We start from the raw sequence: 25,912 nt of genomic DNA, 5'->3' as shown, positions 1-25,912 counted from the left end.
ATGATTTTCATTTACCTTTAATTGGTTGATTACAAGGCTGTACTGAAGAAATTATACTAAGAAATACATCTGGATTTCAGAGGTCATGAAAAAGAATTTTCAGAAACACTTAAGGATAAATGGGAATTCTGTGATGGTATAAGTAAGTGGGCCTTTAGATGAGTGTTAAGAGAACTATGATTTTTGTGCAAGGGAGACATTGCTCTCATATTTGTCCTAATTAGATTTTCTTCATTATTGCTTGGATGTGCAAGGATGTCATGGTCTAAGTTCCTCCATCCTGGTGTATAAATCTCGCCTGGAATGTCAACCCAACCTGGTTTTAAATATGTCAATATACCCACACCATCCAAACTGTACTGTCACTAAGAAAACATTGTATAAAACAAGGCAGGAATCAAGCAGCATTAGAAGAAAAGTAGTAAATTTTCGTGGACATATCATTAAACAACATTATGTAATTAATGCAATCTAAATATTTGGTTAAATCTCACTATAGTGAGAGTAAACAAATTGAAAACTGACATTGAAAAGTTACATATAATTATGTGAAATAGAGTGAAAGCATCTTTATACAAATGTTTCAGAAATATATCAGATTATTTATAGATTTTTATAGCCAATAGAAATGTGTTTCTCATAGTTCTGGCAGTTAAGTCTAAGGCTAAAGAAACAATATAATTGACATTTCAGAAAGACTCATTTCTTATAGTTAGCACCTTCTTGCTGTGTTTTCCCATAATGTTAAGGGGGCAAAAAGGAAAGAAGGCTTTGTCCTCTCATGGTTAAAACAATTTTTAATGGCCCAAAAATCTCTCTGAAGCTTCTTTTTCATGGTATTAACCATATTTATTTGGGTTGTGCTCAAAGGCCCACTAAACTCTCAAAGGTCCCATATTTTGAGGTTTAAGCCCCAAAGTATGAATTTTAGAATGACACATATAATCAAGTGGTAAAAATATTCACTGGAAAAAAAACTATATATTCTTCTAGTTTTCAGCTATTCTTTTATGGGGTTTGATTGTTTTAACTGAATGTTATAGTCCAGGTCAAAAATAAATATAGACTAGAACTGACACAGAGCCACTGATTTATCTGGCATTTTTATTGATTAGTCTCTTCTGCTTCCTACTTATACCTAAAAATATAGAATTATATTTTATTATATTTTATTAAATTAACATATTACCTACAAGCCAGGTGTGGTAGCACACATCTGTAATTTTAGTAATGGAATGCTGATATAAGAGGATTGCAGATTTGAGGCCAGACGGCCTCAGCAACTTAGACTCCCAGAAACAAGGTGAGACTCTATTTTAAAATAAAATAAAGTATGCCTTCGGGTGACGGTTGGAGGTAGAATGTCTCTGGGTTCAATACCCAGTACCAAAGCACAGAACAATATTTTTGTATATATACATATACGTATAAAACAGATATATGTTAGTACAATTTTTACCTACAACATAAAGTACTTTTTAAACAAATGCATGTTTTATTCTTCATTTTCATAAGAAACGGCTTACCTGTCTGAGAATAAAATTATAATTTGCATTGATTTTACTTGGTTGTTAAAAGTCTGTGAAGTTACTCTTAAAGTGAGTAGAGGAAAAAATAAATAAAGGAAAATAAAACCCAAACTTCCCCATTTTCGGGTACTGCATATTTTTCCAGTAGAATTCAAACACAATTTTGATCCAAGGGATAAGTGTCTACCTAGTAACAGTATGTCGGGGCCCACTCGGCTAGACCGGGATGGGGCGGTGGCTCAAGATGGCACCTAGGCATGTTGCCAAGTAACGAGGCTTAGGAGGCTGGCGGTGCCCTGAGCCTGCGCAGTGAGCCCTATCAGGCGCCCTACGGATGATCAGTGACGCAGCGCCTTGTGCTACCACCAGCCTGCCTATTGAGAGGGTTAGAAATGTGCATGCCTTAGCTGTGGGAAGCTTGGGGTTGGTGGAGTGATGAGGGAGGGGTTATGAGACTGATATATATTTGGCCTGCTGTGCGCATTGAAGAGGAAGCATTAAAGAGGAGAAGCATTAAAGAGGAAGCATCATCAGCAGACTCGGCGTTTGTGTCTTCTTTCCTGGGGCTCTGCAGGTCGGAGCCTTAGGGTCGCGACACCAGTACTTCTCTCATCTGGGCCCAGTTGGAATGTTATCTTTCTGTGATGACTTCTGCTATCTTGCAAGCAGTTAGGCAGACCCTCTGTGATGATCCTAGCTGTACTTATCAAAACCTTTACTGCCATAGCTAATACATGGTGTTATGAGTGTTATGAGAGTCTTTCAAAATGATTTAATAGTAGGAAAGAATTTTTGATTAATTTAAAGTGTTACTTCCTCCTGATTGACTTCATTTATTAAAATGTCTTTAAAAATATTCCTTTGAGAGGCTCATTAAGATATAACTTTAAGCAAGTTGATTATTCATGCTTAATTATTTAGGTTCCTTACACATTGTTTCTGGAGTAGCAGAATAAATCATTTTTATAGTATAAGAAAATTTTTACTTTTATTCAGAAAGAAATAAAAATACAAAAACAAAAAGGACCATGTATGTCTGTGTGTGATATGAATATGTACATGCATACATGCACAAAGAGGCAGGAACACACACAAGTTCAACTTAGGTAAACACACTAAACGACCTTGGCATCTTTGTATTCTGAGACATTTTCACCATTTACCTCCTATTTAGAGAACTGCCTTTCTTCCACTATGTTTCCTTATTTATGACTGTAAAAACAAAGTTGTTTCCTTATTTATGACTGTAAAAACAAAAGTTCACTCATCACTTTCTCTAAAAAATAATATTCTCTTCTATGTAGTTACCATCAAAAGTGTGTAAATATTAGACATGGTGAGAAATAAAAACTTTATTAAGAATGTGGTATATCATATTTATTAATTGATTATAAGGGTTATTTTAATTTTGAATATTTTTATTTTCTTACTTGAGTAATTTTATGACTGTCAAGTTACGTAACTGATTTGTAAAACATTAACTAAAACAAGTTTAATAATTTCTGATTTATTGTATGTTTTTTATGTAGACATATGAGACATAAAGTATATATACATACTATATATATATATAAAGTATATATATATAAAAGTATATATATATATAAGTATATATATATATTTATATATATAAAGTATATATATAAAGTATATATACATACTATGTATATATTATATATATAAAGTATATATATTATAATAAATTATAATATATATAATATATATTATAATAAAATTGACTCTACCCAAGTGGATGAAACATAATTTCAATAAGTGATGCTATGTTAACTGAATATTGTATGAGGGTAATATGAATATTTACTTCACATGATACACAAAAATTAATTTCAGATGCACTATAAAATTGATAAAACAATAAACTAAACAAAATAAAATTTAGAGCACTTTTATATATTTGAAGTTTAAAGATATTTCTTCAACATAACACCAAAAGATTTATGCAAAAGTAAATGCTTAATAATTTAGTTTATTGTAAAACTGGTGACTTTCATAAAAATAGTAATTTTAGAGCAAGAAGGTAAATGGCATTTAAAGTAAAACTTGCAGTGATTATATTTGGCAATAAGTTTCTATCACACACATACACACACAGAAAAGACAGAAGACTGTAGAAATGAACCACAGCCTAAATTCTTTTTAAAAACACTCTCTAGACGACCAATAAGCATATGGAAATGTGCTTAACTCCATTCATCACCTAGAAAATATAAATTAGTAATATAATGATTAAAAGGCTCACACACTGTATTCACAAAAATAAATTGACAATTTCAAGACTAGCCAATACATGGAACATGTAAATCTATGAGTAAGATTTTATAATAACACACCTATCTTGGTAAATTATTAACACATATATTCTAAAATCTTATTTGGCCATAACTATGACCTGAAATTGCACTTTGAAGTATTTCATAAAACATAAGAAATTATGTTCATGGAAATATATGTGAAAAAGAATCATAAGAATACTCTCCTCCCTAAACCCTAACAGAAAAAGAGCCAAAGGGTCATCAATGTAGGATAAAAAATAAATTTCAAATATAAAATCAAGGCATTACAATATATATAGCAATAAAAATAAATTATTTTAGATCACAAATCATGAAATAATGTTTCAAAAGTATTGAGAAAGAGAAGACACACAGAACAGTCAAAATGTATGACCTATTTATCAAGTTACTAGTTTTAGTAAAAATTGGGATTCACAAAATTACAGGAAATGGTTAAATCTAGTAGCCTATGACTGTTCTAAAGCAAAATAATAGAAACAATTATTTTTTGTTATTTTCCTCCTAATTTTCTTCCTTCCTTCCTTCTCTTTCTTTCTTTCTTTCTTTCTTTCTTTCTTTCTTTCTTTCTTTCTTTCTTATCTGGGGATGGAACCCAGGGGCATTCTACCTCTGAGCACCCCCTGCTCTATTTTTTTTTATTCTTTATTTTGAAACATTGTCTCACTAAGTTGCAAAGGGCCTTGCTAAGTAGCTGAGGTTGTCCTCGAACCCTGATCCTCTAGTTTCAGCCTCCCAAATGCTGAGATTACAAGCATGCACCACCATGCCCAGCTCTTCCTAATTTTCTATCATTACTACGCATCAGTTTTTTAGTGAAAATATACAGTAAAACCATGGATTTTTTCATATTCCTGTCAATATCAAGACTATTCTGATGTACACATATTGTTAAGAATTTAGGTCTTTTAAAAAGTAGCATAAAAGTATATAAATATTTACAAGACATTTATTCTTTTATATTGAGCTATTTTCAAAATAAAACTAACCAAAAGCCAGGTATGAAAAATAGTGTTTCTCTTTCTAAATTATTTTCTTGATTGAACCTGTAAGGTTTTCATGGAGAAAATGTTTAATAACATCCTAATAATATTTGACCTATATCTCCTTTCTAAGATGGCCCATTTGACCCACGGTCCTATGCTGCCACATTTTGTGACACATCTTCTCCAATGTGGTGCTTGTTTTCTCTTATTTTCACTAATAAAAAAGGTTCATGTAATGCATTAATCAGTGAGTGAAAATGATACCCACTGGCAATGAGAAACTATTTGTAGTCTTATAAAACGTGCTTATTATTAATGGTGTTTTGCTGGTTATTGCAATTAGGCAGTTTTCAAAAGTGACTTATAATGATTAATTTTTCAGATAGCAAACCCTCCTGTCCTTATAAATGAGGAAAGCCTAAGTTTTATAGATGTTGAGTAACTTTTCCAAATTCACAGACAAAAGATGGCAACAAAAGGGAGTTATCACTGACAATATCCTAGCCATCAAAATTTCTACAAGAAGAGGACTTTCATTACCAAAAAACCCCAGCAATCTAAGAAAGATACTTTAGTAAATACTTCCACCACTCCAATATATCCCAATAAATTCTCCTTTCTTGTTTTTATTTTGGTACTGAAGATTGAACTCAGTGGCATTCTATCTCTGAGCTACACTTTCAGCCTTTTCTAATTTACATTTTGGAACAGTTTTACTAGGTTGCTTAGACCTTAATAAATTGCCAAAACTGGTCTCAAAACTGCAATTCTCCTGTCTCAGTCTCCCAAGTACTTGTATTACAGGTGTGTACTACCATGTCCAACTCAATGATTCTTAAGGGTTTTTTTTTTTTTATTTTGCTTTGTGGTATATGACATGGAACCTAGGGGCCTTATACGTTTGAGCTACACCCCCAAGACCAATTTTATTTATTTATTTTGTTTTGAAATAAGGTCTCACTAAGTTGATGAGAATCTTGCTAAATTGCCGAGGCAGACCTTGAATCTGCAATCTTCCTGTCTCAGAAGCCCAAGTAATGGTATAATAGGTATGCACCACTATGCCTGGCTGATTCTTAAAATTTTCTACTAACATAATGAACTTATGTCATGAAAACAAGTAGCATCCATAGCATGAACCATGTAATGCACAGATTTTCTTTAACAACTTATGCTTTAATGTTTAACCCATGATTCTATTTAATATAAGCATAATGTACAAAATTACTCAACACAAAAGTGATGTGCTATGATTTTCCAATAGCAATGTGTCTTCTTACAGCAGCAGCTGACAATGAGAACTTTGGGGCCTTTAAAATACTTAATAATTAACATATTTAACAGCATGTATTTTTTTCATATGTATGTCTGACATATTATGAGAATTTACTATGACCAGGATTTATTTCAGGTTACAAAATTTGATGGCAAAGAAAATGAAAATACTTGATTAAAAGAAACTGTTCGCCGGGCATAGTGGCGCACTCTTGTAATCCCCGCACTTGGGAGGTAGAGACAAGAGGATCACACTGTTTCAAAGCCAGCTGTGCTGGCTTAAGAGACCCTGTTTCCAAAAATAAAATAGGTCTGAGAGTGTAGCCCGGAGTTCGAAGGGCTTCCAGGAACCCCAGTACCACAAAAAAAAAGAGTTCAAATAATGCTATATATATTTTCTATGCTATATAGTTTTATATTTTATTATTATATGATTAACATATTATTTACATATTTATATTTATATCTATGCTATATATAATATACATATGAATTATTAATAGCAATCTCAGTTGCATGTACAGGTAGGGGAAGGAAGGAGGTGGGATCTAAAGAAAACACACCAAATTCCACAGCACTTGCGTGCATATTCCTATCACTCTGAACCTCATTGTGATGTATAATTACAATGCACCAATAAAAGTATATTTCAAAAAAGAACACATAAATTTTAGGGAATCTTTTTACATACACGAGCCTCCGTTTCTTCACATAATAAAAGTGAAAATAACAAGATTAGATTTCATAAGGTCATGAGGATTTTAATTTGATATTATTTGTGCATTTTAAAGAAGTTTCTAAAAATTATAAGGTAATAGGAAAGTATAAGGTTTCATTCTTTTTCATTTATTTTTAGACATTGAGTTTAGGTGCTGATAATTCACTTGTTGTACTAAACAGCAAACAATTCCTGCCTTAATATTGTTACTATGATTACTCATAGAAATTCAAAAGAATAATAAATATAGTCATATTTATTATGTATAAATGCCTTTTCAGGCTAGGTACATAGGAAAAAGTAAATTAGCTGTCTTACACATAAAAATCAAACAAAAACAAAGGCCTTTCTCATTTAAAACTAATGACTGTAATGACATATATGGCATGGTATTAAGGTTATTACATGGATTACTTAATTTAATTAATGACTCTTAGATATCTGAATAGAGGCAGTGTTGAACATAAATAGCTAGCAAGGAATTCAAACCTTTTCTATTATTATTCCTAGTTTAAAAGCTACTTTGACTGAGCACAGCTGTAATGCCTGCAACCTCAGTACTTGTAAGGCTGAAAGAGGATGATCACAGGTTTGAGGCCAGCCTCAGCAACTTAGACCCTACGTAACAATAAAAAGTGTTGACGGTATAGCTTACAGGTATAATGCACCTGGCTTCAATCCTCAGTACAACCTCTCCCACCCCTGGGCAACAGAATGGTATAAAGCTGAGATTGAAATGATAAAGACAACATTGTCTAGAAGAAATTCAACATGGCTTTTCTCACAACACACACATAAATGTACTCAGAATGAGGAAAAAAAAGTCAGACATGAGAATGAGACCTTCATTCCAGAATGGAGGCTCAAGACTCTTTCATTTGAAATACAAACGTACCAATCATCAAAACCTGGATTTTTAAAGTTTTTTAAAGACACAAAACTACTTAGAATATTTATAGGCTTTTCATAATTGAAAATGTATCCTTATTACAATGAAATCTGTCTATAACACAATTTGTGGGTCAGTTCTCCAGAATTTCTAATATTGCAGGTTCTTTTCAAACCTCATAAATTGTGTTTAAAAAACATTTCACTATTTGTTTAAGCTGCTAGTCCTGAATACTCAACTTTACAATAAAAAATATGGTCAGTTGATAGAGTAACAATGGTTAAATTTGTTTGGTGCTATCTTTGTTACCTATTTATCTGATATTGGGGAAAATAATCTATGTGATCCTCAGTATTCTGATCTGAAAAATTGATATCATAATAATTTCACTCAAGATTGTTATGAAGCTTACATGTATGAGTGATTATGAAATTTATCTAATCATATCAGCCAAGATTTTTAATACATGTCAAAGCCAATCAAAGTTCAAAGCATTTTATATATCACCAAATATACTCCTTATCACCACAATTATAACATATGACTATTACTATCCTGATTATTGATGAGAAAACTAAGGTTTAAAACATATCAGTAAACTCTCCAGTGTAGTACAGATAATAGATGATCACACAAATAGATGAAGTCATTCAGTCACACACCAAAGTTATGGAAATAAAGCACTAAATTATGGCTGCTCCATGTGCTGAGAGGTAATGTGAAAATAATCATTATAAATTTCAAAGTTAGAATACCAAGTTATTATTTGAATTTTCCATCCTAAAGTAATTTTACTTATTTATTTATTGATTGATTGATTCATACATTCATTCATTTTGTGGTGCTAGGGATTAAACTCAGGGGCATTATACCTTTGAGCCACACTCCAAGACTAATTTTATTATTTTATTTGGAAACCTCAACTCAGAAAGTTCTTGAGAGCCTTGCTAAGTTACTGAGGCTGGTTTAGAACAAACATGTATTCTCCTGTCTCAAGCTCCCAAGTACTGGGAATATTGGCATGTGCTATCACACCTGGCTCTAAATTACTACAGATTATACTACAGCCTGGTGGTGAAATACGTAGCTTTCAGTTTGTTAGGGCCAGTACACATTACGTTTTGTTTTTCTTAGCTAAATTTTTAACTCTCCTTGTGTCTTAATTTTCTTATCTTACACATGAGGATAATAATTGTAACTATATCATACTTGAAGTTTTAGATGAATTACTACACATAAAGCATCTTAAAACCATACACGGAAAATTCTAGCAACTAGCACAAACAATAAACATGCCTAGGAAATATATTATGAGAGATACAAGAATATATTCTTGAAAAGTTTCTATGGAGTATGTGTGTGTGTGTATGTGTCTGTATGTGTTGGCCAATATAAAACTATAATGAAGCCGGGCATAGTGGTGCATGTTTGTAATCCCAGCATTCGGGATGCTGAGACTGGAGGATCACAGTTCAAGGACAGCCTCAGCTACTTAGTGAGGCCCTTCGCCATTCAGTGAGACCCTGTTTCAAAAATAAAAAGACTAACAACTAGGGCTGAGGGTGTAGCTCGGAGCTACAGTGCCACTGGGTTCCATCCCCAGTACTGCAAAAAATTATAATGAAATAGTAAATATAGTAGTTGAATAAGCTTTTGTGGTAAGAGTTTTTAAGCAAATCAATAAGAAATACTATTTGGAGCCAACAATGTGGGCAGTTTTTGCTGAGATACCGTAAAGACCATGACCTAAGAAAAGGAGAGACCCCATATAAGGAATAAGGAGAGACATAAGGCAGTTTCCAGTTACTCATTGGATAAAGAATTTAAATTCAAATTTATTTTTGCTTTGGAAGGCAAAGGAAGGAGCAAAACTAGCTCTAATGTGGATAAGCTCATAGAGCCTAGGACTAATTCGTATTGAAACCTTGATAAGAATGAATTGTATGATTGTTACTATTTTATCTCATAGACAGTCAAATGCATAATTTTGAAGGGAAAATGCAAAAGGACTAGTCTCAGCTGTCACTTCAATTAAGTCCATTTGAGGAAATATCAGACTCAAACTGCTTTTTTTTCTCTTATATTTTAGTACCAACTTTTTTTTAAAACTCTTCTCATTCTTCCTTCCCCAGCTTGATCTAAAAACCTAGACTCATGAAAATCAAACTAGACCCAGCCAATTGAATCTAAATATGATGAGAAAATACTGATTTGATTAAATATAACTTGGTTCAGAGAAGAATTGACAAGGCCATAAAGATAATAGTATCTAAAATTAAAATTAAATCAAATCAAATAAACAGAACATAGACATAATAAATTGATTCAAGCAATTTTAGGAAGAAAAATCTTCATAACACATAATTTTAAGTAATCCAAATATTATATAAAGTCATTTAAAATAATTTTATAATTATATAAAAATGTCAATTCAATTCAATATATCCAGAATAAATATAATCAGAGCTAAAGACGTAAGACTCAGTATATTTTAATCCTATTACACCATTAAAATTTTAAATTAATTTAAATAAAATTATATCTAAATAAACCTAGTCCCCAAATATATTTGTTAATTAAGTAAACTAAATTCAATTTAACCCTCCACAAGAATTAAAGTTCAGGTTCATTCTATTCATACAATTCTAGAATTTGGATATGGGATGTCTCCAAAATCCTTTGTAATAAATAAAACCTTGTTGCCCAGGATTGTGCTATTGGGCAATGATGAAAATGTTGGGGTTTTGTAGGAGGTCTGTAGGTATCTGAGGGTGTACCTTCAAAGGATGATAGGTGTTCTAGATGTGTTACAGTCTGTCTTCTTCTCTCTCTTTCACTCTCTCTCTGTTTTTTTTGGCTCATGAGCTGTTTGCTCTGTTACATATTTCTGCCATTATGTGTTGTCCTTGAAATAAAAAGGTATTGAGAACATCTAATCTTGAATTGAAATCTCTGGAAGCAATCCAGGGAAAATACGTATTTTATATCCATAAATTAATTGTCTTATTTTTAAAATTTGTTATTAGTGCATTGTATTCATATATCTTAATGGGTACATGATGGAGGCATACATCCACACTTCACCGAATTAACCCTTATGCAGTTTCTGCCCACTCCCTCCCCCTCCCTCCTTCTCATATTTGGCTTAGTGATGGACTTTGATATATTTGTTAATGTGCATCATAAATATTAGAGAATTTCCCTCTTTCTCCTTCCCATCCCCTCAGTTAGGTTACTTTATTTGCTCATCTATAGTATCTCCTTTTTCATCTAGAGTTCCTCCTATGACCCATATTCTCCCTAGCTTTCACATATTAGGGAGAGCATCCAATTTCTTATTTTTTTGTTCCTCCTATGACCCATATTCTCCCTAGCTTTCACATATTAGGAAGAGCATCCAATTTTTTATTTTTTTGTGAGTGACTAATTTCACTTAGCATAATGTTCTCCAGTTCCATTCATTTCCCTGTAGATGACATAATTTTGTTCTTTTCTTTATGGCTGAGAAAAATTCCATTGTGTACATATCTGATAGTTTTGTAATTCATTCTGTTGATGGACATCTTCACTGGGTCCATGGTTTGGTAATTGTGAATTGTGCAGCTATGAACACATATACATATGCATTAGTTTGGGAGTTTGGTTTCCATGCTTTTGGACCCAATACATTAAATTATACACAATTATTTTTATGACTAGTAAAATTATGTTTTAAAAGTGAATCAAAAACAGTTTCTCAGGCAGACAAAAATTGATTAAATTTACTTTCAGTGTACAATAAATATTATGGTGTATACTAATTTTACCATGTTTTCCTTACTTATAAAAGCACTTTGTTACATAAATAGCACATCATATTGAGGTAAATTGACATATTTAATAAAATGATTCAAGTAATTATTAAAATTTAAGTAATTGCATATTTGCCAGGTAACGGATCATTATTATGCTACTTAAAGTTAAAACAGTGTCATTATTGTTAACAGACACCTAAGATCATTCTGAAGCATCTGGAACTTTGGCAATGGGCCATGCATTACAAAAAAACTTGTGATGAAAACTTTGCAGTTGGGTACTTTGACCTCAATAATTCAGCACTGATCAAATCCTGAAAGAACTAGAATGCTAAATGTGAAAATATAATACTAGAAATAATGATATAATTGGATGAGGTTTGAAGTTGAAATAAATGATAAGTCTAATTAAACACAAAAGGACAGCAGGAAAATATCAAGATTAGCAAAGAATCTTAAGACTGGTAAGACTTCAACTTTTTAAAAAGTAGTTCTCAATACATTTTTTTTTATTCTAGAGATGGACTAGTTTAATTTATTGAAGAAAAAAATTTACTGACAGGAACTAGCTATAAGAACTAGATAATTTGCTGTCAGAAAGCCAAGCAGGTCCTTACCACTAAGATTTATACCTTATTAATTGGAAAACATTTCCAAGAAAATTTACTTTTGAAGGGATGTTTTTCTTGAACTTAAGTTTTCTATTCCCAAAAGGGCTGGAATTTGTATTTCCTTCCTTAATTAATTCCAATGAAATGGTACTATTCTGAAGCTGCTTCTTAATTTAGATAGAAACATTTTAATAAGTTTCATGTCTATGCAACACACTGACATCAGTGTGCTCCTCTGAAAATTTCACCCCAAAATATGCACATGTAGGCAAAGGCATTCTGGCAGTGAGAGCTGTGGTTAATAATGTGTACTGTGTTTCCAAATACACACTTGCTTTAGTGAGATCCAGACACTCTGCTCTCATCCAACCAAACATTTTCAAAGCTCATTAACACATCAGTATATATATAATTACAATTTCACTTGGCACAGCATTTACTTGTTTATTGCAGGGTAGAGAATAGTTCCCTTTGGTGCCTTTTTCTCTCATCTGGAGCAAAGAACCTAACTGCTGTGACCACTTACGAGCAAAACTTGGCATACCACGAGCCCAGATGGAGATGCTCCAATGTGCTTCCACAGGCCACATCTGTGTCCCAGACTGGCTTCCGGGCTGGCTCCTGGGAAGACCACTTGAACCTCCGTAGTGTTGATACTTAGAACAGCTAAAGATTTCTATGCTGGATTACCTTAAAGTAACCTATACTCAAAACTAGATTCTCTTTCCTTTCTTTATTGATGAAAAACCTATACTAAACTAAATAGTATTGCTTAGTTAAATATGTGACATATAGTTGACTGCACACTAATTTATTTATTGGCAATCATCCCAAAAAATGTAGCTTTCTTTTAACCCTAGTTATATAAATATAAGCTTGAAGTAATCTAAAGTTCAAAAAAATCTCAATGAAGGACTTTGATATGCTTGTGGTTTTATTTCAATACCATGTCTTTCTACAGTACGCAGTCTTCAGAATTACTTTGATGGTATGGCTTTGAACATACTCTTCCTTCCATTGCTAAGTTCTGTTGTTTAGGATTTATGAATTGGCAACATAGCTCACTCATGGACTGTATTTTAATCAAAACCCAAGCATAGCCGGGCATGGTGGCGCACGCTTGTAATCCCTGCGCTTGGGAGGCTGAGACAGGAGGATCGTGAAGGTTCGAAGCCAGCCTCAGCTACTTAGTGAGGCTCTCAGCAACTTAGTGAGACCCTGCTTCCAAATAAAATATAAAATGGGTCTGGGAGTATAGCCCGGAGGTAGAAAGCCTCTGAGTTCCACCCCCAGTACCACACACACACACACCAAAAAAAAAAAAAACCAAAAAAAAAAACCAAACAAACAAACAAAAAAAAAACCAAGGATATTCCAAGTGCAGATTTCTGGATTTCTCTAGCCTCAGAACTATTTTTCTTTTCAAGATGAGAAGTAAGACATTCAAAGCCAGGTGTGGTGTTGCATGCTTGTAATACCACTACTTGGGAGGTTCATGCCCAGCCTCAACTATTTAGTAATGCCCTTTGCAACTTAGTGAGACCCTGTTTAAAAACTAAGAATAAGAAATATGGTTGAGGGTATAGCTTGGAGGTAGAATGGCCCTGGTTTCAGTTCTCAGTACCACACATACAAAAAAAGACCTTCATTTATATGTTCTTACTAACTCTCTAACTTCTTTATAATTAAAATCCCTGATTCAATGCCATGCATTTATATTCAATACTGTTTTTACTCACTTATCCTGCCCGCTTTTATTATGTAGGACAAAGTTATGATCCATTTTATTAATATTAAGCACAACATTCATAACAATACTTATATTATAAAATCAATTTAACTCAATACCACACTCCTTATTAAACTGTGATCATTTGTAATTCATCATGTCTATCACCCTCAAAAATTATTTCTTTTACTGCAGGCATTTAAATTTTATAATAAGGATTAAATATTTTCCCTACCCCAGATTAAAATAATTTAAGTTCTGTTGATTTTTGCTTCAATCTTTTTGGAATGATCTCTCTAGCTTCCAATCTAGTATAATTAAATCCTTCTCATAATTTCTGATTCAACTAACAACTCACTTCTACATCAGCCACCTCTCAACAACTTCTATTTAATTTGCTTCTTCTTTAGTGGCTTTCCACAAGTTTTATGCCTATGTGTTTTACGTTAGTTTCTATTCTTTATAAACTTTATTCTTTGTGGGAATAATGAGTGGCTTGATAATTCTTTAAAGAACTGTGATTTCTAGAATTATGGTACAGGACAGGTACCACACAAGTTTGAAAATAAATGTTGCCTTTTAAGATAAAAAAATTAAGCAGACCATTTTGCCTCTGTCCTCTTATAATAGTGGACTGTCATTGAGGTCTTGCACTATGTGAAACACTCTTTTAGATATTTTCAAATAAATTACCTCCTCTCATTCTCACAACAATACCGGAAGGTAAGCACCATTATTATCTTATGTGCACATATGAAAAACGTCAGTCAGAGCAATATTAAGATAGAAACTTTGGAGAAGGACGTGGTGGTGGTGCACACTTGTAATCCCAGTAGTTGGGACGCGGAGGCAGGAGGATCTCAGGTTTTCAGCCAGCCTCAAGAACTTAATGAGTCCCTCTAAAACTTAGTGAGACCTCCTTCAAAGTAAATAATAAAAATAGGTCTGGGGGTGTATCTTGGAGGTAGAATGCCCTGGGGTTCAATCCCCAGTACCACCACAAAAAAGAAAAAAAAGATAGAAATCTCAGGAGCCAAACATGGTAGTGAACGTCTATAATCTCAGTACTTGGTTAAAACAAAAAAGGCTGGAGATGTAGCTCAGAGTAGAATGCCCCTGATTCAATTCTCAGTACAAAACAAAAAAGAAACAAACCAAATGAATCTTTACTCACATTAAATTTAACAGGGTTTAACTTTACAGAAAAAAAAGTGAAGCTCATAAACTCGACAGAACTCTAAACAAGAGCATCTCAGCTTCCTTCCTCCCAGGAGTACAGGGCATAGTTATAGTCAGAGAAACAGAAGTGATGTATGGACATAGCCTGATTGGATGTAGTTTGGTGAATGACACCTTGGGGGCTGTTTGGGCAGCTTTCAGCCCATGATTGGCTGAAGATGCAGCCACTATAATTCCTGAGATGAGATGATGAGATTACTTGTTGCAGAAGAATACTCTTAAATTTGGTAGCAGTTTATTTATACTATATATATATATATGTATATATATATACACACACACACATATATACATACATACATACATGTATGTATATATGTATATATGTGTATATATATGTGTGTGTGTGTGTGTGTGTGTGTGTGTGTGTGTGTGTATGTGGTGCTGGGGGTGAAACCCAGGGGCTTTCTACCTCTGGGCTATACTCCTAGACCTATTTTATATTTTACTTGGAAACAGGATCTCACTTAGTTGATAAGAGTCTCACTAAGTAGCTGAGGCTGGCTCCGAACCTGTGCGATCCTCCTGTCTCAGCCTCCCAAGCACAGGGATTACAAGCTTGTGCCACCATGCCCCGCTATCTATTATTATAGTTTTTGATGCACAGGGGCAGATTTGGGATAAATTTAACTTAACAGACCTTGATAAAATTTCCCAAGGATATATACTACCAGAATGTACAACTATTTTTTTAAGAAAAGCAAAAATTAATCACATTATTTAATATAGAAAAGTAATGAATCCTGTTATCTTACTCTACTAGTTTTTACATTGTATGGGGTATGATAATGCATGTGTTATGTATGAATAATACATTCTATTTCTTAAATATTCTCAGTACATATTTTGCACTGAGATAATTGGGAGGAATGACATTGATCAAATTATCTTAAGTGCACGTGAAAATATGCCACAATAAAATATGTCATTCTGTATAATTATTAGGAACCAGTGCATTAGTCAGGGCTCACTAGAATAACATAACTGATAGGATATGTATATGGTGAAAGGGATTTATCAAATAAGTTTATGATCCAGAAAAACATAGCCCCAAGTGGCTGCTTGCATGTGGAGAGTCAGAGGAACCAGCAGGTCCTTGAGTGATCTAAGCTCTAGAGTCCCAGAATCAAAGCGACAAATAATGCAGTTCCAGGTCAAGATGAAAAGGTCAGGTAGGTCTCCAGAGAAATGATAGAGAAAGTCCAGTTCAAAGACATGAAGGCCAATATCCAGGTAAGAGCAGACATGCCTTTCTCAGGAAGAACCATATATAAAATCACATATCCTTCTCCTTCTCCTAACCCATGCCAACAAGCCTATCAGAACAGTGTTGCCTGTATTCAGGGAAGGATTTCTCCTTCAGCGTTCCACTGCATAAGCCAGTCATCTCATCAACACACCCCAAATCACATAATCTTAGGTGTTTTATCATCCAGTCAAGTTGACTATTCAAATTATCTGATTATAAATGGTAAATGATTGAAAATAATAACCCACTCTCCATCTAAACTAGCTTTTCAAAATATGTTCTAAAATAGAACATCAAATTCTAGTTTTTTGAATTATAAAAAGAAGTTTTCTGTAGAAGACTGACAAAAAGAAAAAGTGTGCTTGTGCATCAAAATAATGAGAATTTGGCACTGGATATTACCATGACTGAATTTATTTATTTTTCAAATAACTAAGGAATTTCTAACATGTGAAAGAAAATGATATAACATTATGTTATACATAAAAATAAATCATATCAGATTACCACTTTGAGAAATTAGAATTTAAGAGGGAAAATGTGCAGGCAGAAAACCTGTTAAAGTAGAATATAGAAAATGGAAATAAAAGGAGATAAATAAAATGAAAACTTTATAGCTATACACCTTTAAGAGTTCAGAATAAAGAAAGATCATTCTCAGGTAATTATTCCTATGTCAAAAAAGTGAGGCCTACTATAGTATGTGGCCTGAAATTAAAGAAGTAATTAAAAGCTTGAAGAGAGCACAAAATTTAAATTAACTTTGGATAAAGTGAGAATTAATTTAATTTTATCTATAGCCCACCACATAACACACAACAAACCTATAGGATATTGGCAACTATTTTCTTATCTGAGAGTACTAAGATCCAGAAACATTCAACGATGGACTAAGCAGCACATAACTAGTAAATATTATAGGTTTGGATTTTAATCTCTTCCTTCCTAATTTTGTTCACCATTCCAAAATACAGGATAATTTTGATTAACAAATGATTCTTCCAAAGCAACATGGAACCATATATTATGTAACTGGTCTTAGGTTACCTAGGCTTGTTCTTTGTGTTAATAGTGAGCAAACTTTAATGCAGACACATGAAGAGATTTGCTTTCAAGAATTCTCAGTGATGTTGAAATTGAGACTATGGGCTTTGATTTCAATTTTAGTGTCACTTTTTCTCATCACCCTATAGAATAATGTCAATAAAGTATAGGTAAGGAAATATTTAGGAAAAAATGATATGTGCCAACAGCATTTGCAACTCTCTTCTAGGTGTCAGATATTAGGAATAAATGAACTTGGCTTTACAAACTATAGGGCAGAAAGCAGTGACATGCGGTAAAAGAGAGGAAGTCTCTTGCTGGGTATGTGTTATTTTGGCAAAGAGTAAGACCTAAAGGAATAGTTCTTTATTCAGATGATCACACTCATTAGAAGTGCAGAAAGTATGAAGATGTTAAAATACTAAAATACTGCAGAAGAAAAATAGATTAGACATGTATATTTAGAATAACTGCTTGAAAGGGGGCTTCTGGAATTTCTTAATTATTGTTATTTATTTTGGTGTGTGTGTGTGTGTGTGTGTGTGTGTGTGTGTGTGTGTGTGTGTGTTACTATGTTACTAGGGAATAAACCTAAGGGCACTCTACCTCTAAACTAAACCCTCAGCCCTTTTTCTTCTTTGTTTGGTTACAGGGACTTGCTAGGTTGCTAAAAGTCTTGCTGTGTTGCTGAGGCTGTTGTCCAACCTGCAATCTTCCTTTCTCAGTCTTTCAAGTACTGGAATTGCAGGCATAATGAAGCACCCTGTGTTTATTTGGGATTTTAAACATTAATATTGAGTAGTAACTGTAGTACTTACACTATGCCATAGGAAAAGTGAGTACAATTTATTAAGTCAAGAGAAGACTCGAAAACTGCACCTGAGAAGTACACTGTTAACATTTAATTGTTAACCAATGTTTGAAAAATATTGATATTATGCTCATGATTTTTAATTTTTAAATTGAAATATGTTTAGTAATAGAACTGCATTAAATTTATAAACAACTTGTGAATACATTTTCTGAAGCATAAAAATTAACCCATTTGCAAAGCCTTATATTCTAATTACAATTTTAGAAAATTTGAGACAAACATTTAATTAAGAAACTATTTCTCAGCTTGATTTGTAATATATAAAATTTTTAAAATCAGGAACAACTCTAAAATATGAATTAAAAGCAATAATGTCCAGAATATAAATTTTCTTTCTTCTTTTTTTTGTAGCTGTTCACATAATATTAGTCTGTGTGGCTCTAATTTATTTTAATCAGAACTTTTTATTTATCTAAATGCAGCCCAAGGATTGACACGATCTTTACTTATTTTGTGTATTTTTCTTTATGTTTAAGATTGCTCTTTGAGAGATAGTGGTGTTATGTCTGGTACTTATTGATAGGAAGTTTCATTCTAATCACTGTGTAGGAGAATTATACCAACATTCTGCTTTGATTTTTTAAAAGGATTATATCATTGGAACACGAGTTTGAGTTATTTTCAGTACTAGTTAACATTTTCTTCATTCTCACTTGCTTCTCAGATTTATTATGAACAACCAAAATAAAAAATTCTGCCTGGTATGATACTCAAAATACCAGTAATCTGTTTGTTTATTAGGAAGAACTTATTCTAAGATAAAGATTGTAGTAAAAGAGAAAGAATTAAAAGAGGAAATGAGTATTATTACAACAAATCAATTCATAATAAGGAATTGCTCCTTCTGAGTGGAGTGAATCATATTTAAGTAATCAGCTTAAAGGATTTCATATACCACCTTGAAATAATGAACACTTTAGGATAGTATTTACACATTGAGATTTATAACCAGTCATTCTCAAAGAATGTAAGGATGACTAAGTTCAACTTACTGTAAATTTCAAGCTCCATAAAAATCATTCCAAGCAGTATTGCTTCACAAATGATGGATCACCTCATAGCCACTTCATCTTTATAAATGAGAAATTTAAAGATTAGTGATTGATATCAAATGTAATTTGAAAATAATTATGAAACCAATTGCATTTGTTCATTTCACTTATTGTCTTGTGACATTCAGATTTATAATTGTGACTGCCCACTAATATAGAAATTTCATGTTTTAAGAAAATTGGTAAGAGAGAAAAGTTATTTAAAATATTTGTAGCTTTTTTGGCAGTCTTCCTTTGTCAAAGCCATAAGACTGGGACGTTTATTGGCATTTGATATGAATCCAGAGCTGTTCCGGAAACCAAGCAATCATTAAAATGGTAATATCAGGTGTCCTTAAAGTAAGGACAACTATTGTTTGTGAATTTTAGTTTTATGGAATTTTTAACATTTCAATAGAGTAAAAAAGACATTTTTTTTTATCATCTTGACATTTACTTCCAGTCAATAAAAGCCCTTGAGGATGTTATCTAGTTTAACATTAGTAAAGTTATTCAAATCAGATTTCAATCAGTACACTGAAGGAATGATATAAAATTCTAGTAATTAAATAAAATTTCAGAATAAAAATTTGCTGACCTAATATGACTGTATGCAATGTCATGATATATGTTTTAGTGTTTTTCATTATTTTTTAAAATATTTACCTGAAATTAAATAGAATAACTAGTAATTTTAATAGAGCCCAATGATTAGTAATCAAATATTCTTTTATCATATTTTAAAGTAGCAGATATCAAAATAAGAGTTCTAAATCATAGTAACATGTAATTTAAGAATTTGGCCAAGCCATTGCCCATTCAATCTCATGAAGTCCAATTCTCTTTTCTCAACTTAAAAAAAAAAAAAAAACTTAGTAATCTAGCAATACCCTATTCCAAAATCAAGAATAAAAAAAAGTTGCTTTAACTCAGAGACAGAATGCCCCAAGTTTAATCTGCAGAAATAAAAAGCAGCAGCAGAATAAGAAAATATAGTTAACAGAATAATTTTATCATTTGCTATGTCTATGAGTGATTGAATTCCATAGTTCTAAGGATACTCATATGTTTTGTGTCTACAGTATGGTAATGATTGGCTACCATAATCACTGGATGTTCTTTCACAGGGTTTCACTGTTATAAATTACAATTATGAACAATATTCTTTCAGTACTAGTTCTTGATTTTGGTCATGAGTTGAAGATTAGGTTTATCCCATGAACACCACTTTGAGAAAATACACACACACACACACACACACACACACACACACACACACTCACAGCACTTAATGGCCATTCAGGGTTGGCAAGAAGCATGAGCAATCAGTTGACTTGATACAAATATCTTTGTTAAGTATTGGGTTTTTCCAGGATGCTGGAGGCTTTGCTGAAAGCTTCTTCACAGCGACTTATTCCTTCATCTCACAGTGCTCATGAAGTGAAGGTCAACAAGGGGAGAAGACCTAGCTCCAAAACACAGCTAGATTCCAGCCTTTCTCATATTTGGAACTAATAGTGTGGAATGGTAAAAATAGTCTAGTAAATAGAAAACTTGGATTTTAAACAAAAGGTACCAGGAAAACATAGAATCACTGTAAAACCCACAACCATCTAGGGAAGGGCAGTAAGACTGAAACAGGTTACTTACTTACAAACAAAGTTACTTACTGTAACCTTAAACCAGTCCTGACTATGATCATTTCTTTTATTATTTTATCAAGTTTTTCTTTCTTTCTTTACGCATCTAAACAAAAAGAAAATAATTAGTCTCTGGAGGTACCCATGATTATCTATAGGTTCTTTTCTTCTTTTATTTACTATATGATTAGCATCAAGATATATAACCAAGAATGAATATAATTAAAACAATTGTGTAGATGATAAAGGTATTAATGTTGAAAAAGACAGTATGTCTATAACTATTATATGGTGTGAAATCATAATGTACCAATAGATGTTGTGAAAAAAAATGACATTCGTCACTGGGCTGCTATATGCAGTATTTAACTAAAGATTTAATTTTCTCTCAGGCTCTAAATAACAGTGACCTAAAATTATAGTCTTTTCTTTCCTAACTCATATATGAGAAGAATTATCTAGGTCAAAGTGTTACTAGATAAAGTACAAATATGCAAAATTTTCAAAGTAATATGATTCACATAAAAAATAGAGCTGGGTGTGCAACTCAGAGATTGAATGCCCCTGGGTTCTATCCCCAGTACTCCTAATATATATATATATATATATATATATATATATATATATATATATATATTGCATATGTTATATATGTATATATATGTGCATATGTTATATATATGTATATATATTTGCATATGTTATATATATATTTGTATATATATTTCTATATGTTATATATGTATATATAACACATATATATGTAATGGTGAATAGTGATGAGAAATTGGAACTAAAGTACTGATATTTCATCTAACTCGAGTTAGAATGATATTATCAAGAATACAAACAATAATAAATGCTGGTAAAGAGGTGAGGAAATATGAATTGTTATAAACCATAGTGTAACCATTATCAAATTAGTAAAGAGATTCCTCAAAACACTAAAAATGAAACCACCATATGACTCAGCTGTATCACTTCTCAGTATCTTTTCAAAAGAATTAAAGTCAGAATACTATAGAAATACATACATAATCATATTTATTACATCACAATTCTCAATAGCCATAATATGAAATAAATCTATGTGTCCATAAACAGGTGAATTGATAAAGAAAATATGGTATATACACACAATGGAATATTACTCCATCATAAAAAGTAAAAATATATATCGTTTGAAGAAAAATAAATTGAACTAGAGAATTTTATGCTACATAACATCAGCCAGTCTCAGAATGTCAAACATGTTATTTTCCATATGTGGAAAATAGAGAGAAAATTGAATACAAAAAGGACTTCAGAAAAATTAGGACATCAGTAAAGTAGTGGAAGTGTATTTGAGGATAAAGTTAAGGAAGGGAAAAGGAGGCTTGAAGAAGAAAATAGATCTAGTAATGTTATGTTAATATACAAAGGTATCACTGTCAATCTCAGCATCTTGTATGGGAAAGAAGGATCGGGGAGCAGGGAGGGATGTGGATGGAAATGCACCAAGTGATGTGCCGGAGCCAGCCGGCAAAAGTACGGGTTCCGAAGAGAGGAGTGAGGATGAAATAATATAACTCTTAAGAATTAAATTCCAAATATGATTTATTCCTAAGCATGGAAGGATCGCCAGTCAACTCCCGGGTGGATATCTCTACTGGCCGATACTGGGGCTTCTTCTCTAGTGGTATTTATAGTTTTTTGCTTTAGGTTACCCTGGAGGGAAAAATTCCAATGTCCGGGCAGGTCAAACAATACCCTGATGCAACACAAACCTAGTCTTAGCTCAGACAGAACAATTTCATCATTAGCATTAGTAACCTTGAAGCTTTCAAGGCCCCAAACCTTGTTGACTCTGGGCCAGGACAGTCAGAAGTAAGATAAGGGGAAAACCTTAATGGCTCCCCACAGTGATGTGAGCATGTATGAGTATTTCACTTTGAATCTCATTATGATGTATAATTGCAATGTACCAAAGTATACTTAGGAACCACCAAAGGGGAAATGGGGCTATTTTAGTGGATTAGAAGAAATAAGTGATTTCATAGAATGAAAATTTTAAATACAGCTATAAAAAGAATTAACATGATAGTTTTTATATACTGTGGATTTTTTGCAGTACATAAAATGGTGTTTTATATATTTAAACAACAGATAGGCAACACTGGAATACAAGTTAGTTATGTAGAAAACACGTCAATAGAAAAATACCTAGACTAAGTAACATGGGAAGTAAAAGATAAGAAAATTCTGAATTCCGCTTCAAGTTCTCAGAAAAAATCCTCCCTAGAGCTTACAAAAGAGAAGAACCAGGTTGATTAATTTACTCTTGTTTTGATATGCTCTAGTATCCTGTAAAGCATCAGCATGGAGCCTCTGCAGGTGTTATACCAAATAAATGAATAGGTAGTGTTACACCAATACTAACAATAAGACCTGAGGAGAAAAACAAAATGTGGGTTCTGCTATTAGGAAGACACATCCATCCAACAGGTTAAAGGTCTGTTTATCAACTAAATGGATCATCCTCAGATAATCTTTGGATTTAAATCTTTTTAGAGAATAAAAAGATTTATTTTTTTATTTTTGTAGACTGTACAGGGTTGAAAAATAGTAAAAAAGAAGGGAACACATTTTTCTTCTGACTGTTCCAGGAAAGTCACCTTGGAAATCTAAAGGTCATTTTTTACTATGAAGAATGGGGTCATTTTGGGGGCGATAGACAATATTGAATGATCCAGATTTACAGAAATGGCAGAGCTAAGATCAGACAATATTGTCACAACTTAAAGCTATATTTTATGAATGGGTGCAGTATAAAAGAGAAAGAGCTGGAGAAATAAAATACAATTATGTATGTTCAAGATATTCTTGGTGTTAAGCAATAGACCATAACAATTTATTGCTGTGTATTGAAAATTCAAGGCTGAGGATGATGTGACTCAATTATAAACAAGAAACTTAACTTCAGCTACCTGCATAAATAGTGCATCTTTCTTAATAAAAATAATGGTTACATTTCTGTGTGCTTTAATTTTCTATTGAAAATAACACAAAAGTACTAATTTTGTCAAAAACAATACAGAATATACTAATTTTATCTACATTTGTGACAGAATTTTGAGTACATAAAACATGCATCTAGTGAAAAATTTGGAAACTACTTGGAAAGACAACGAAATAAAAAAACAACAATATTAAAATGACAAAAAAATAATCACCATGGCACCTTAGACAAGTACTAGAATACTTAGGATTTGGGGCCTTTGGCTTACTTTCATTATTATGAACATCTGAGAATAGAATCATAAAAACATCAAAGAAGAGATGATGCACCTATTGAATAGTGATTTTGGAGGAATAACTAGAAAATAAAAATCACAATATATAAGCAACCTGTTTGATAAATATAATATTTCCTGAATCACAAGAAAGTTTGCTTTCATGGAGACAAAGTCACTGAAATATAATTTTAAAATTTGATACTTGCTATATAAGTATATTTAAATATAGTTTGCAATCTCAAAAAATATAAGGTATTTATCTCTCAACAAGACAGTAACCTTGATTTAATTAATTTTCCCTTTATTATGTCAGTAGTAAATTAACAGAAACTGGAGTGAAATAAAAGTATAAGTGTTCCTATTTGTCAGTGAAAAATGGTGGTGGGTGTTTAACACATCGGGACTTTAAATCATAGAAAGAAGATAGATAATCTTCACTAAAACTCAGTAACTAGTTAACTTCAAGTGAGGGAAGATACACATTAAATTAATGGTTCATAAAGAAATACTGCGGCAACATGTAACAGAAAAAATATAAAAGTTTTATTAAAGGCATCTAACAAATGGGTTATTTTCAAAATATGCCTTTTTGTCACTTAAGTTTTAAGAAGGTTCAATATACAGCAGATTACTTAAAATTATAAATGTAATATATACCAAGATAAACTCTTCCAGTTGGATATGGAGGTGACTATTCTTCAGAATAAAATTAAACCTGCTTGTCTGGCAAAACAGGAGTTTGAGTTTAATACATAAAACACCAAAATTTATATAATGCTTGAACTAAAACAAAGTATGAATAATTAAAGAAAATACATAAAAATCTTTAATTTATCCACAGGGGCAATTCCACTGTGATATTTACTGAGTGTCAGTTAAATAATTTCCCTATTAGTACTCTTTTAAAGGCTTTTTGGAAGTGGAAAAGATTGAAAATTAAATTACTTAGATGCTATCATTATTTATTACTCTGAAATGTTTCAACAACTTTCTAATATCTTCAGAACAAAATATAAGTTCTACAGCCTGATATTTCTAGGGTCTTTTTGTTTTGTTTGAATTAAAATTTTCAGTTAATGGCACTGATAATATTTTCTATACTTTGTGCATAGAATACAACATCAAACTTGCCTCCCTTATATCTGTCAGGGGCCTGTCACGGGTCAGCTTCAGTTGCAGGAAAGGTTTAAGTGGTGAAAACTCCAGGGGAAACACACACACAGAGTCACCATCTAAGGGAGAACAACAACTTTATTCACAGACCTGTCACAGTCAAAGTGATGCATGTTCATCAGTGTGAATTAGTCATACTTATACAACAATATACATATCAGTGACTACATGAGACATATGTTCATCTTTGGCTGCCCAGGATGCACACATATCTGAGGCTGTGTAGAGTCAGGTCTGCACCACTGGTTTGCATTTCCTCTTGGTACCCATAGGTTATCCCCTGCATGTGGTGGTTTGTGACTTGACCCAGGCAGCATTACATTGGGCCCAAATAATACAACAGCAGAGGGTACAACAGTAACTATTTGTCCTTCCACCATTCAGGAGCAGATAGTACCTCTCTCTAGCAGGAGCCCAGTGAGTTCCAAGAGGAGACTTTCAGCTGTCCACTTATAACTCAGCACAAATTTAGCAATGGAAGGTGTTCAGTCCTACCAAACACAAGGTGTTTCTTGTGCCCAAGAAAGCAAGCTATTCTCTGATT

The sequence above is a fragment of the Muscardinus avellanarius genome (genome assembly GCF_963383645.1).
Source record: "Muscardinus avellanarius genome assembly, chromosome: 1".
Classification (NCBI taxonomy): Eukaryota; Metazoa; Chordata; class Mammalia; order Rodentia; family Gliridae; genus Muscardinus; species Muscardinus avellanarius.
This window is presented reverse-complemented; position numbering follows the sequence as displayed.